General features: G+C 37.8%; 1 protein-coding gene across 2 annotated transcripts in view; it reads right to left on the reverse strand.

The window, feature by feature from the left end:
* The window catches only part of BACE2 (beta-secretase 2), a 115,755-nt gene that overhangs the window by 7,228 nt on the left and 95,799 nt on the right, over positions 1-12,728 (reverse strand). The window lies entirely within an intron of this gene.

A 12,728-nucleotide genomic window follows, 5' to 3' on the forward strand; every position in this document is an offset into this window, starting at 1 on the left:
CACACTGGACTCAGACAGAACCCCCTGTTTGATTAAACCAGAGTCAAAATTGCACTGAGGTCCCAGAGGCTTAGACAGCTCAGGAAGCACTGAGGGGGTCACGGCTCAGCGCGCCTTCGGGGGTCCAGTCCTTGCACACTGGAACGACGGCATGTTTCCAGGTGTGTGGGTACTGAGCCTAGGTGTAGAGGGGAACTGCAGCAGGGCACATATGGGAGCACCCTGTGCTTCATGGAAGGCCGGTGAGGCTGCCGTGCTATGCAGGTGAGAGTGCAGGTCAGCGCCTGGTCGTGGCAGCAGCTTGGGTTGTGCTTCCTCAGTGCAGATGAAAAGAGAGGAGAAAGAGTAGGAGAGTCCACCGCAGAAAGCTCAGTTGGACCTGCCTGTGTCATGGGGAATTTTCCCTGGTGGAGTCAACCTGAGTTCACTCTCTACCATGGATTCTACAACAGATAGGGACTTCATATCAGCCTGACTCATAGCCTTAGTGGGCTGTGAGACTTCCCTGGGTCAGGCTGGCTCGAGAAACCCTCCCTGCCCCACTCTTATCCTGGGTCTCATCGCCAGCCAGGAGCAGCAAGAGAACGCAACACCTAATTCATGACATCAGTGGTGACAAAGAGAAACAGTTAAAATTCACCCAGTGACTTCTGCCAGAGACTCTTGAATAACTTCAAACCAAGAAGAAAGTTGAGATGATTTCTTAAAGTCGGTTTGTGGATTATCAGTAGACTTCCTTTCCCTACACTAGGCTTCTCTGCCCCTTTCAGGAATATGGGATCTTAAGCTTTACTTGCAATATGGAAAAGAAATACGCCTCTTTACCCATTTTACCTACATTTAATCACAGAAATGAATATTTTGGCACCAGAAAATAACACTGCTAAGCATTTAATTTTTCTATAACTAAAGCCTCAAGATCTTCAGAGCTGCCAAATAATACCCTTTTTGATTGAGGAAAGAAAAAGTCAAAATAACAATGGGATGATGACCTGAAAAGAATGGTTTTAAAATCAGAGAAAAAACAGGCTTGATTACTTTGCAAAGTGACGGCATTTTCTTGCTAATGTGGATTCTGTCATAATATGGCTTTTCTAAGTGCACTGAAAAAGAAAAGCAATGAACAAGAGCCTGCCAACACCTGAGAACAGAGGGATGCACCCTGCAGTCAATCTACACTCCCATTTCCTGGTTTGTAGATAATGATCTTCTTGCTGTGTCTTTCCATGGTGGAAGAGACAAGGGAGCTCTCTTGGACTGTCTTTAATAAGGGGTAGTAATTCCATTTACAAAGCAAAGCTCTGCCTTCATGACCTAATCACCTTCCAAAGGCCCCAACGCCAAATATCATCACCTTGGAGATTAGGTTTCAACATAAGAATTTTGGCAGGACATAAACATTTATTCTAGAGCACTAATTATGCAAAGAAGCAGGAAAACACAGTTCATAATAGGGAGCAAAATCAATCAATTGGAACTTAGTAAGAAATGGCATAGATGATAGAATGAACAGGCAGGATATCAAGATATTTGTTATAACTGTATTCTACTCAGGATGCCAAAGAAAATGTTAAACATGTTAAATAGAGACAAAGAAGATATTAAAGATCTAAATCAAGTTTTTAGAGACAAAAATTGTAATATGTGAGATGAAAACTATACTGGATGGTTGTAAGAGCAGATTATACACTGCAGAAAAACAAGACTAATGAATTAAATAAAAAACCATAACAATAGAAACCATCCAAAATGTAGCACAGAGGAAAAAAAACTTAAAAAAAAGAGAGAGCACATCAGTAAACTGTGGACAACATCAAGCTGCTAACTCATATAATCAGAGTACTCAAAAGGAAGAAGGGATTGTGAGGCAAAAAAATTTGAAAAAACAAACCAAAAATTTTTGAAATTTGATGAAACTATAAACCCACAGATCCAAGAAGCCCAAAGGACCCCAAACACAAGAAACATGACATAGATTATAATAGTGAACTGCTGAAAACCAGTGATAAAGAGAAAATTTCTTAAAAGCAAGGAGAGAGAAAAAAGAAATATGATGTACAAATGAATAAAAATAAGGATTATAGATGATTTCATGTTGGAAGCAATGCAAACTAGAAGACAACAGAGTAACATATTTAAAATACTGGGGGTAGGAAAAGCCCTGCCAACCTAGAACTCCATACCCAGCAAAACTATCTGAAAAATGAAGAAGAAATAAAAATGTTTTCAGTCATATACAAGCTGAGAGAACTCATCACAGATTTTCACTGAAGAAAGTTCTTCAAGCAGAAGAAAAAGGACATCAGAAGGAAACTTGAATCTACACAAAAGAATGATGAACATCAGAAATGGGAACTATATAGTAGTTACAAAATCTTTACCTTTAATTTCAAATATTTAAAAAGATAATTAACTAATTAAAGCAAAAATTATAACAATGTGCTGGGTGGCTTATCATATAGGCATAGGTAAATGTATGACAATAGCACAAAGGACCGAAGGGCAGAAATGGAAGTCTATTGTTGTAAGGCTCTTAGACTATATGAAGTGGTAGACTGTGGTCAGTTAAAAAATTTACATTACATATCCTAAAGCAACCACTAAAATTTCACAATATAGAGTTATAGCCAATAAACTAGCCAAGGAGATATAAAGAAATAGAAAATAATCCAAAAGAAGGCAGCAAAAAAGGAAAAAAGAGAAAAAATGGAACAAATGAGACAAAAAGAAAAATAGTTTTCTTTCTTGTGTTACTGGTTAAACACAGACATATCAATCATACATTAAATATAAATAGTCTAAATCAGCATTTGGCAAACTTTTTCCATAAAGGGTCAGACAGTAAATATGTTAAGCTTTTTAGGTTAGCTTCTTTTTGATTTTTTTCAACCCTTTAAAAATTTAAAAACTATTCTTACCTCACAAGTCATACAGAAACGAGCTACATGCTGGATTCAGCCTATAGACAGTTGTTTGTTGATCTCTGGCTTGAACACCACAACTAAAAAACAGAGACTGCTAAATTAGATAAAAAGCAAGATTCAAGTATATTCTCCGTACAGGAAACTCGCTTTTAATGGAAAGATCCAAAATGTTAAAACTAAACAGATGGAAAAAAAACTATCATATTAATGCTTATCAAAAGAAATCCAGAGTGGCTATATTATTAGAAGAATAGATACAGATAAAAAAATTACCAGAGATAAATATAGTAGTTTCATAATGATAAACTGTTCCCTTCATAAATAGGACATACAAATCCTAATGTTTTTGTACCTAATAACAGTGTTTCAAAATACATAAAACAAGATTGATGAAAAGGAAGAGAGAAATAGACAAATCCACAAATACAGTCAGAGATTCCACAATCCCTTTCTCAATAATACAGCAAGTAGACAGAAAATAAGTAACGATATAGAATACCTAAACAACACTATCAACTAACTTGATCTAACTCTTACAAAATAATCCACCCATAATAGTAGAAGAATATACATTGTTTTCAAGAGCACAAGAAATATTTACTGTGACAGACTATATTCTGGATGATGAAACAAGTTTCAATAAATTTCAAAAGATTCAATTCATAAAAACTCGATTCCCTGCCCGCACTGAGGTTAAATTAGAAGTCAGTAACAGAAAGCTTCTGGAAAAATCCCTAATTATTTGGAACAAAATAACACTTTTGTGGCCCTGTGTGGTGGTGGCTCATGCCTGTAATCCCAGCACTTTAGGCGACTGTGGTAGGAGGATCACTTGAGGCCAGGAGATGGGGGCTGCAGTGAACTGTGCTCCCACTTCTGTACTCCAGTCTGGTGACAGAGCGAGACCCCATCTCTATTTTTATATATATATATATATTTAATAACATTTCTAAAAGTACAAAACTTCTAGAAAGAAACACAGGAGGAAATCTTTGTGTCCTGGGGTTAGGTGAAAAATTTCTTAGCTATAATACCCAAAAGCACAATTTGTAAAAGGAAAAAAATGGATTTTATCAAAATTAAGTAAGAACTTCTCTTTAATAGAAAATATTAACAGACTAAAAAGACTTGGCAAAATATTTGCAAGCCAAATTTCTGATAAAGGATTTGTATTTTTTTTTTTTTTTTTTTTTGAGACGGAGTCTCGCTCTGTTGCCCAGGCTGGAGTGCAGTGGCGCGATCTCGGCTCACTGTAAGCTCTGACTCCTGGGTTCACGCCATTGTCCTGCCTCAGCCTCCCAAGTAGCTGGGACTACAGGCGCCCGCCACCACACCCGGCTAATTTTTTGTATTTTTAGTAGAGATGGGGTTTCACCGTGGTCTTGATCTCGACCTTGTGATCCGCCTGCCTCAGCCTCCCAAAGTGCTGAGATTACAGGCGTGAACCACCGCATCTGGCCCAGACTTGTATTCTTAATATATAAATAACTCTGAGGACTCAATGAGAAAACAAACAACCCTATACAAAAATGGGCAAGAACATTTGAAAAGACACTTCATTTAAAAAGATGCATGAATGGCAAAAAAGATGTTCAGGATCATTAGTCATTAGGGAAATGCAAATTAAAACCACAATGAGACCACTAAGTATTAATACCTATTAAAATGAAAATACTGGCCATACCAAATGTTGGTGAGGATGTTTAACAACAGGAACTTTCATACGCTGCTGGCAGAGATGTGACATAATACAGCCAACTTTGAAAATGAGTTTGGCAGCTTTTTAAGAAGTGAAACACACGTGTTATATAACTCAACCATTCCATTCCTAGGTGTTTATCCAGGAGAAATAAGCAATATATATGTCCAAGGACTTGCATGCTACTGTTGATAGCAGCTTTATTTATGATTGCCAAAAAAACCCAAAACTTGGCAACAATCCAAAAGTTTATCAACAGGTGTATGGGGATAAAGAAATTGTAATGCCTAATTGACCTGCAATAAAAATGAACTAGTGAACATGAAACATTCTAGATGAACCTAAAAATAATTTTATTGTGTGAAAGCAGTCAGACAAAATGGAATACATACTGTATGATTTCATTTATATAAAATCTAACAAATGCGAACTAGTCTACAGTGACAGAAGGCAGGTCAGTGGTTTCTTGGGAATGGCACGGGGTCCGTAGGACCTGGGAGGCAGGGAAAACAGCTCAATGCGTATGATCACTACCTTGTTTGTGGTGATGGTTTCAAAGGTAAGCACATATGTCACACTTATCAAACTGTATCCTTTCAACATAAACTGTTTATTTTACACCAATTATATCCCAACAAAGCTGTTTTAAAAAGTCAAAAGAATAAGATAATCAAAGCATGTCAAAGAATAACATATCTGATATAATCTCATTGAGATTAGAAAAAAAAATACCAAGGCCGGGCACGGTGGCTCATGCCTGTAATCCCAGCACTTTGGGAGGCCGAGGCAGGTAGATCACCTGAGGTCAGGAGTTCAAGATCAGCCTATGGAGAAACCCCATCTCTACTAAAAATACAAAATTAGCCAGGCGTGGTGACACATGCCTGTAATCCTAGCTACTCAGGAGGCTGAGGCAGGAGAATCGCTTGAACCTGGGAGGCAGAGATTGCGGTAAACTGAGATTGCGCCACTGCAATTCAGCCTGAGCAACAAGAGCAAAGCTCCGTCTCAAAAAAAAAGGAGAAGAGAAGAGGAGAAAAACCAAACCAACCTCAGTCACGCTGACTACATGGACATTGATTACTTTAGTACTGTTCTTCCAGTCGAATGCCTGAGTTCATACCCATTTTTTCATATGTGCTGTGTGTGGTGTGTATAATAAAAATTCAAAAACCCCCAATAAAATTAATTTTCTTCAATGCACGTGTATTACTCTTTATTTTTTTGAGATAGGGCCTGGCTGTGTTGCCCAGGCTGGAATGCAGTGGCTATTTATAGGCATGATAGTAGCACACTGCAGCCTCAAACTCCTGAGCTCAAGCCATCCTCCCACCACCTCAGCCTCCCAAGTAGACATGTATCACTTTTATAATTAGAAGTCATGGATTTTGTTTTTAAGTTTTTGAAAAACAGCACCCGTTTAAGATGGTCAGACATAAGGCATTATCTGGGAACAACTGTATTCGCATATTTGCTAGCTAGCTGCTCAGAATTAAAGGAAAGCTGAATTAAAATTCCTTCTGGGGGCTTTTTCCAGGAATGCCATTCACTGCATGGTCTGTACATTGATTCCTTATATAATTCTATGGTTTTAAAGCAGATTCTAACGTTTTACACTGGATTGATTTATGAGAGGCCATTGCATGCACTGGGTGAGAGCATGACCCTGCGGCCAGGCTCTGGGGTTCCAGTCCTAGCTCCCACATACAAGCTGTGTGATCTGGGACAAGTTACTCAACTTATTTGCCCCCGTTTTGTCATCTATAAAATGAAGGTAATAACAGCCCCTACAAGTCAGTCTTGTAAGAACAATTAAGTTAATAGATGTTAAGCACTTAGTACAGTCCTGGGCTAAGATCAGTGCTACATAAATGTCCGCTGTTACTGAAATTGTTATTTTTAATTTTTTCATCAATGTCTCGGGTTACAATTTTAATTGTGTATTTTCTCTCAAAGGTCAGGATCTGGTTGATAATGAGTGCCGGTGGAAGATCTATAATTTTACCAAGGATAAAAATTAAAATGGTCAGGTCTTTTTCCCTATAGCATACAAAATAATGAGAACTGTCCCGCCACACTGATTATCTGGTACTGAGATGCTTTCTGAGTGGCATGGTTTACTTAGAAGAACATTCTGGAGTTTCAGGACAGAGGTTCTGGACTCAGAGCCAGATTTTTTTTTTTTTTTCCTGCAACCACGTGAAAGCTATATCTGGGGCCCTCAGTGTTCTCTTCTGTAAAATGAGGAAACACAGCTGCCTGATCTATACCTTTGAGGACCCCTGGCTTTGGTATCTGTTGATTGTAGTCTAAGTAGATGGCAGAGGAGTGTCTCTGAAACTCTGCTCTTAACAGCTAGCTTTCCTATTTTTAAACATGAGCATGTACCAGATGATCCACTTTCAACCTGCAGCAAGAAAAATTCACAGTGAAATGGCTGCCATAATCCATCATGTGCCTGAAGTTGTACAAGCTGAGATCTATACAGCTCTTGGGTGCTAAATGTCTCAATCTATAAAAAGAGATGGGTGGTATTTCATAAGCTTTGGATACATTAAAATAACAGAGAGTTGTCAATTTTAACACTCTATTATTTTCGTAGCCGTAGGACACTTGGCCCAGCAACACAGAGGCGGTTGAAAGTGCTCCAGTCCCTAGTATCTGTGTCAGATATGAGATGATGGCCAGAGCCATAACACACCCTGACCTCCAGCCAATCTGACTGCAGTAATGATTCTCAGCAGGGGTGGGAGTGGGCTGAGGAGAGGCAGGGGCAGCATAAGAGAAGCATCTGGGGAACTTTTTCCAAACTACCTATCACCTTCCCACCCACCACCAACCTGCTATGCCCTGGCTGGAAAAGGCCTGAGGATGTCGACTAGATGTATTTTGAAAAAGCTCCTCAAGAGATTCTAATCAAGCAGCTCCCACTCACTGCTCCCCCAATCCCAACCCTTAGGTTAAGTGTCATCTGACAACCACAAATGACCATGAAAACCAAGATTTAAAAAAAAAAAAAAAAAAAAAAAAAAAAAACACTGCGAGAGAAGGGCAGCTCCCAAAGATTTGGGGTCCTCAAACAGTGGCTGTTGTGAAGGTAGAACCTCTTCCGGTTGCAATACAGAGAAATGAGGATAAAATATAACTTTTTAACTCTATAGCTGAGCCCAAAAGTAAGAGACATTCCTCAACCAGAAATGGGCCCTAGGGCTGGGGTTCCCATGAATAGGAGGGGTGAGAGACTTGACCCTGGGCACCAAGGAGGTGGGCACTGGGGTCAAGATGCCTGTGCAAGCCTTGCCCATTGGTAAAGGAGCTGGGAAATTCTACCAACAAGGAAACCTGGCTCAGCTCACGGGCTAAGAGGTTGGGGGAGGAGGGCAAGAAACTCTCCCATGAGAAATGGAGCCCCTAAACCTCCACCTCAAACATGGCTGGCATCTAAATTCGCAAACCTGGTATACAAATCCTAAGGTTCTCATGGTCTGAGGAAACTCAACAGAAACAAATGCAAAATTGCTTTACAGCAACACTTCACAGCCCAAGGCACACTGAACTCTCTTGGAAGAAAAAGTGTGCTCCCTCTAAATAGAAGCTTACAACAAAAAATTGCAAAGCAAATGAGAAAAAAGCCCCTATGAGAGAGCAGCCAGCAGACACAAAAACAAGATGAACTCCCCATCAGTGATGGAAAAATAGAACAATGTACACAAGATTATACCACAGCTATGTTTAAAGTGACTAAAAACCCATTAAAATACATTTTTTTTTTTTTTTTTTTTTACTAAACAGGATGGTTCAAAAGTTCATAAAAGAAAAGAAAAATTAAGAAAGAAGAGTTGGAAAGTTCTGAAAAAGAATAAAGGAACTAATACTGTAAGATATACCAATGGAAGAGTACAGAAAATCCAGAAATAGATATACATCTCCCAAATATTTACTAGAATTTGGTATGCAGTAATTTTAGGATTTAAAGTAAAAAAAAAAAAAGAGATAAATTATTTGATAAATGTTATAACAATGGAGTAGTCATCCTAGAGGAAAGAAGTTTAATCCACACATTCTATGCCAAGTTAAATCAAACATAAAAGCACTTGAATAAGTCACAGAGCACTTTTAGTGAAGAAAACCATTTAAAAGGGAACAGTAGTCCCAAGACCCTTAAAGCAAAATAGCAAACTATTTAAATATACAAAGTAAACATTTTTTACACTAAAACATGTCATAAGCAAAGTTTTAAAAATTTACAATTGAGACAGAAATTATAGGTTATTTTTCCTCCAAGCATATCGTTAATTACTCCATTACATAAAGAGTTCCTACAAATTAATACAAAAAAAGAATCCAACAGAAAACAATAGGCAAAGATATGAGTGGGTAGTTCATAGAAAAGGACAAATAATGACCTTAGTCATTGAAAAGAAACTCAATCTCACTCATAGAAAGTGACACAAATTAAAACTACACTGAGATCATTTTTCATCTGTCAGATGACCAAAATTTCCAAGTTTGGTAACACCAGGTTGGTGGGCTGACTGGAGAAACAGGTCATCATCTACATTACAAGAGAAGGTATGGCCAGGTACCAACGAGTAGAAGCTCTACGGAAGGTAACAAAGTGATATTCATTAAAATTATAAATATTTATAGCCTTTAACTCTGCAATTCTAATTTAACCTAGATGTATACTTCCATATATGCGAATGATATGTATAAATGGTGTTCACTGCAGTATTATTTGTAACAACAAAGGACTTAACCTAAATGCCTATCAATAATGAACTGGTTAAATAAATTAGGCACACCCATATAATAGACTATGAGGTATGATTACCTCTGAGGGAGACGGACTATGTACTATATTGTACCTTCTGAATATTACCTAGCCTTTTAAATTAAATAAAAACTGAAACGAAGATAAAGGAAATCCAAGCCACAATAAAACTGTTACAAAACACTATAGAAAAGTTAACTGGCATATTTGTTTATTTGTTTATTTAGAGTCAGCCTGTCTCCCAGGCTGGAGTGCAGTGGCGTGATCATGGCTCTCTGCAGCCTTGACCTCCTGAGCTCAAGTGATCTTCCTGCCTCAGCCTCTTGTGTAGCTGGAACCATAGGTATGCTCCACCATGCTTGGCTAACCTTTTGATTTTTTGTACACAGGGTCTTACTTTGTTGTTGATATGGTTTGGCTCTGTGTCCCCATCCAAATCTCATGTTGAATTGGGATCCCAGGTGTTGGAGGTAGGGCCTGGTGGGAGGTGACTGGATCATGGGGGTGGTTTCTAATGGTTTAACACCACCCCCCAGTATTGTCTCATGATAGAGTTCTCTCAAGATATGGTTGTGTACCATCCCCTTCTCTCTCTCTCTCTCTCTCTCCACCCCCTGCTCTGGCCATGTGAAGACTGTGCCTGCTTCCCTTTCTTCTTCTGCCACAATTGTAAGTTTCTTGAGGCCTCCCAAGAAGCAGAAGTCTGCACAGCCTGCAGAACCATGAGCTGGTTAAACCTCTTTTCTTAATCAATTACCCAGTCCCAGGTATGTCTTTATAGCAGCGTGGGAATGAACTAACACAGTTGCCCAGGCTGGTCTTGAACTTCCGGACTCAAGTGATCCTCCTGCCTCGGCCTCCTAAAGTTCTGGGATTACAGGTATGAGCCACTGTGCCCGGCTATGGTATATTTGGAAAAGTATGAGATGTAATTTCTAGAAATGAAAAATATAGTCATTGAAATGAAAAACTGAAAAGAAAAAAAAGACCCCCAAAACCAAAGACAATTAAAGAATCCAAAAATAATAAAAATAATAAAAAGTATTAAAAAATCTCACTGAATAGGTTAAATAGTAGATTGAACATAGCTGAACAGAGAATTAGGCCAATATAAAATGTATCTGAAGAAATTACACAGAATGCAGCAAAGATAGAAAGGAAAACATAAATGAAGGGTCAAGTGACCTGAAATAAATAATGAGAAATCTCATTACTTGATATGATAGATCCAGAAGAAGAGACTAGAAAGAATGTGCATGAAGCAATAGTGGAAGAGGTAACAGCTGCGAATTCTCTAAGATTGATGACAAAAGACATGAGTTGTCAGATTCAGAGAAGGTAAAGGGTATAGCACGATGGGAAAACATGCTATACCTAGACACATCATGGTGAAACTTCAGAACACTATTCAGAACACTAGAAATTTAAAACAAAAGCAGTCTTACCAGTAACTAAGGAGAAGCAACAGATTACCCTTAAAGGTACAACAATTAAGACCAACTAGGGTCTTTTCTTCAGCAATCATCATGGCCAGAGGACAATGAAACTGAATCTTCAAAACACTAAGGGAACATGGGCAATCTAGAATTCCATGTGTAGCTAAATTGTGATGCAGAATTGAGGCAAAATAAAATTTACCTTTCATAGTTTTTAATAAAAGACGTCCAAAAGCACATTCTTCAGCAGAAAGAAAATTGCTGTGCGGTGTTCCACTGAATGGCAAGTCAACAATTGTTTACCTGTTTTCCTTTGGTTGACTTTTGGGATGTTTCTATTTTGATAAAAGTGATGGTTTTATGTATTTATGTAACTACTAAAGTTTGCATTACTTTAGTTATTTTATGTGTAAAGCTGTTGTGAACTGTCTAGTTACGTCTCAGTACACTTACACATTCATTTCTCCTTTGCGTACACCTAAGAGTGACAACTGCTGGATTATAGAGTAGGCATATGCTTAATGTTGAATGTTGATTATACAGTAGGCATATGTTTAATGTGGAAATGGTCAAAAAGCTTTTCTATTCATACTGAATACTTTTCAGAAACTGGGAATCCCTAAATTTAGGATTGAGAAGGAAATTCCACAAACCTATCCTATGCATAATGCTCCATGGTACAAAATGAGAAATATTTCCTTTAAATTAAGAAAAAAGACAAAAATGTCCATTATCACCATTTGAATTCAATATTGTCTCAGAGGGCATCACAAAGAATATAAATAAAAGATATGAAGATTACAAGTGATTTAAAATATATTATTTGCAGATCATGTGGCTGTTTTAATAGAAAATCCTAATGACTCTAAAAACCATTTCTAAAAAGGAGAACTTAGCAATGTGGCTGGATATAAGATTAATACATAAAAACTGCATACCCATATTCCCAACAGCCCACAAGAAAATGCAATGTAAAATAATCTCACTTGTGGTAAGAACTAAGAGGTACATAGGAATAAGCCTATGTGTGAATCTTTCTGGACAAAATTACAAAACACTGCAGTAGGACATAAAAGAAGACCTAAACAAATGAAAAGATAGGGTACATTCATAGGGGAAACTTGATATGGTAAAGATTTGTTTCCTCTCAAGTTAATTCTATAAGTTCAATGCAGTTCTAATAGAAATCCCAACAGCGTTTTTCAGGGGTCTCGACAAGCTGAATAAAACGGCAAAAGTAGCCAAGAGAACTCCAAAGAAGAATAAGAAGGGTCAAGTCCCTGCCAGATATTGTCCTATAACTAAAAAAATAATAATAAAACTATATAGCTTAGCCCAGGGATAGACAACTTGACCAGTGGAATGGAGCAGAATGCTCAGAAGTAGGCTCAGGCATAAATGGGGACTTGGTACATGACAAAGATGCTATTAAAATTCATTAGATACCTTGCAAAAAACATTTAACTGAAGTCTAATTAAGACTCTAGACTTAAGTTCAAGGAAATATGAAGTAAAATCAATGCAGTGTATCATTAGGAAACAGATAAAACTGAATATGATACATTCCATAAGAGAACTGGCCTTCCGAAACAAAATAAAAAGCAAAACAGCTAATGAAAACATTTTGGGGATGCCTGGGGAAATCTGCATGTGGCCAACACAGTCATGATATTTAGCAAATACTATTAATTTTTTAGGTGTGATTATGGTATTGTGGTTATATAGGAAGATGTCTTTATTTTTAAGATGCATAATGACATATTTAGGGATGAAAGTCATGATATCTGCAACTTATTTGCAAATGGGTCAGCAAAAGCTACATACTCACCTATGCACACATACTGATATATGGCAAAATGTTAAAAGTTACTAAATCTAGATGGTTGGTACGCAGA

The sequence above is a fragment of the Macaca thibetana genome, chromosome 3 (genome assembly GCF_024542745.1).
Source record: "Macaca thibetana thibetana isolate TM-01 chromosome 3, ASM2454274v1, whole genome shotgun sequence".
Classification (NCBI taxonomy): domain Eukaryota; kingdom Metazoa; phylum Chordata; class Mammalia; order Primates; family Cercopithecidae; genus Macaca; species Macaca thibetana.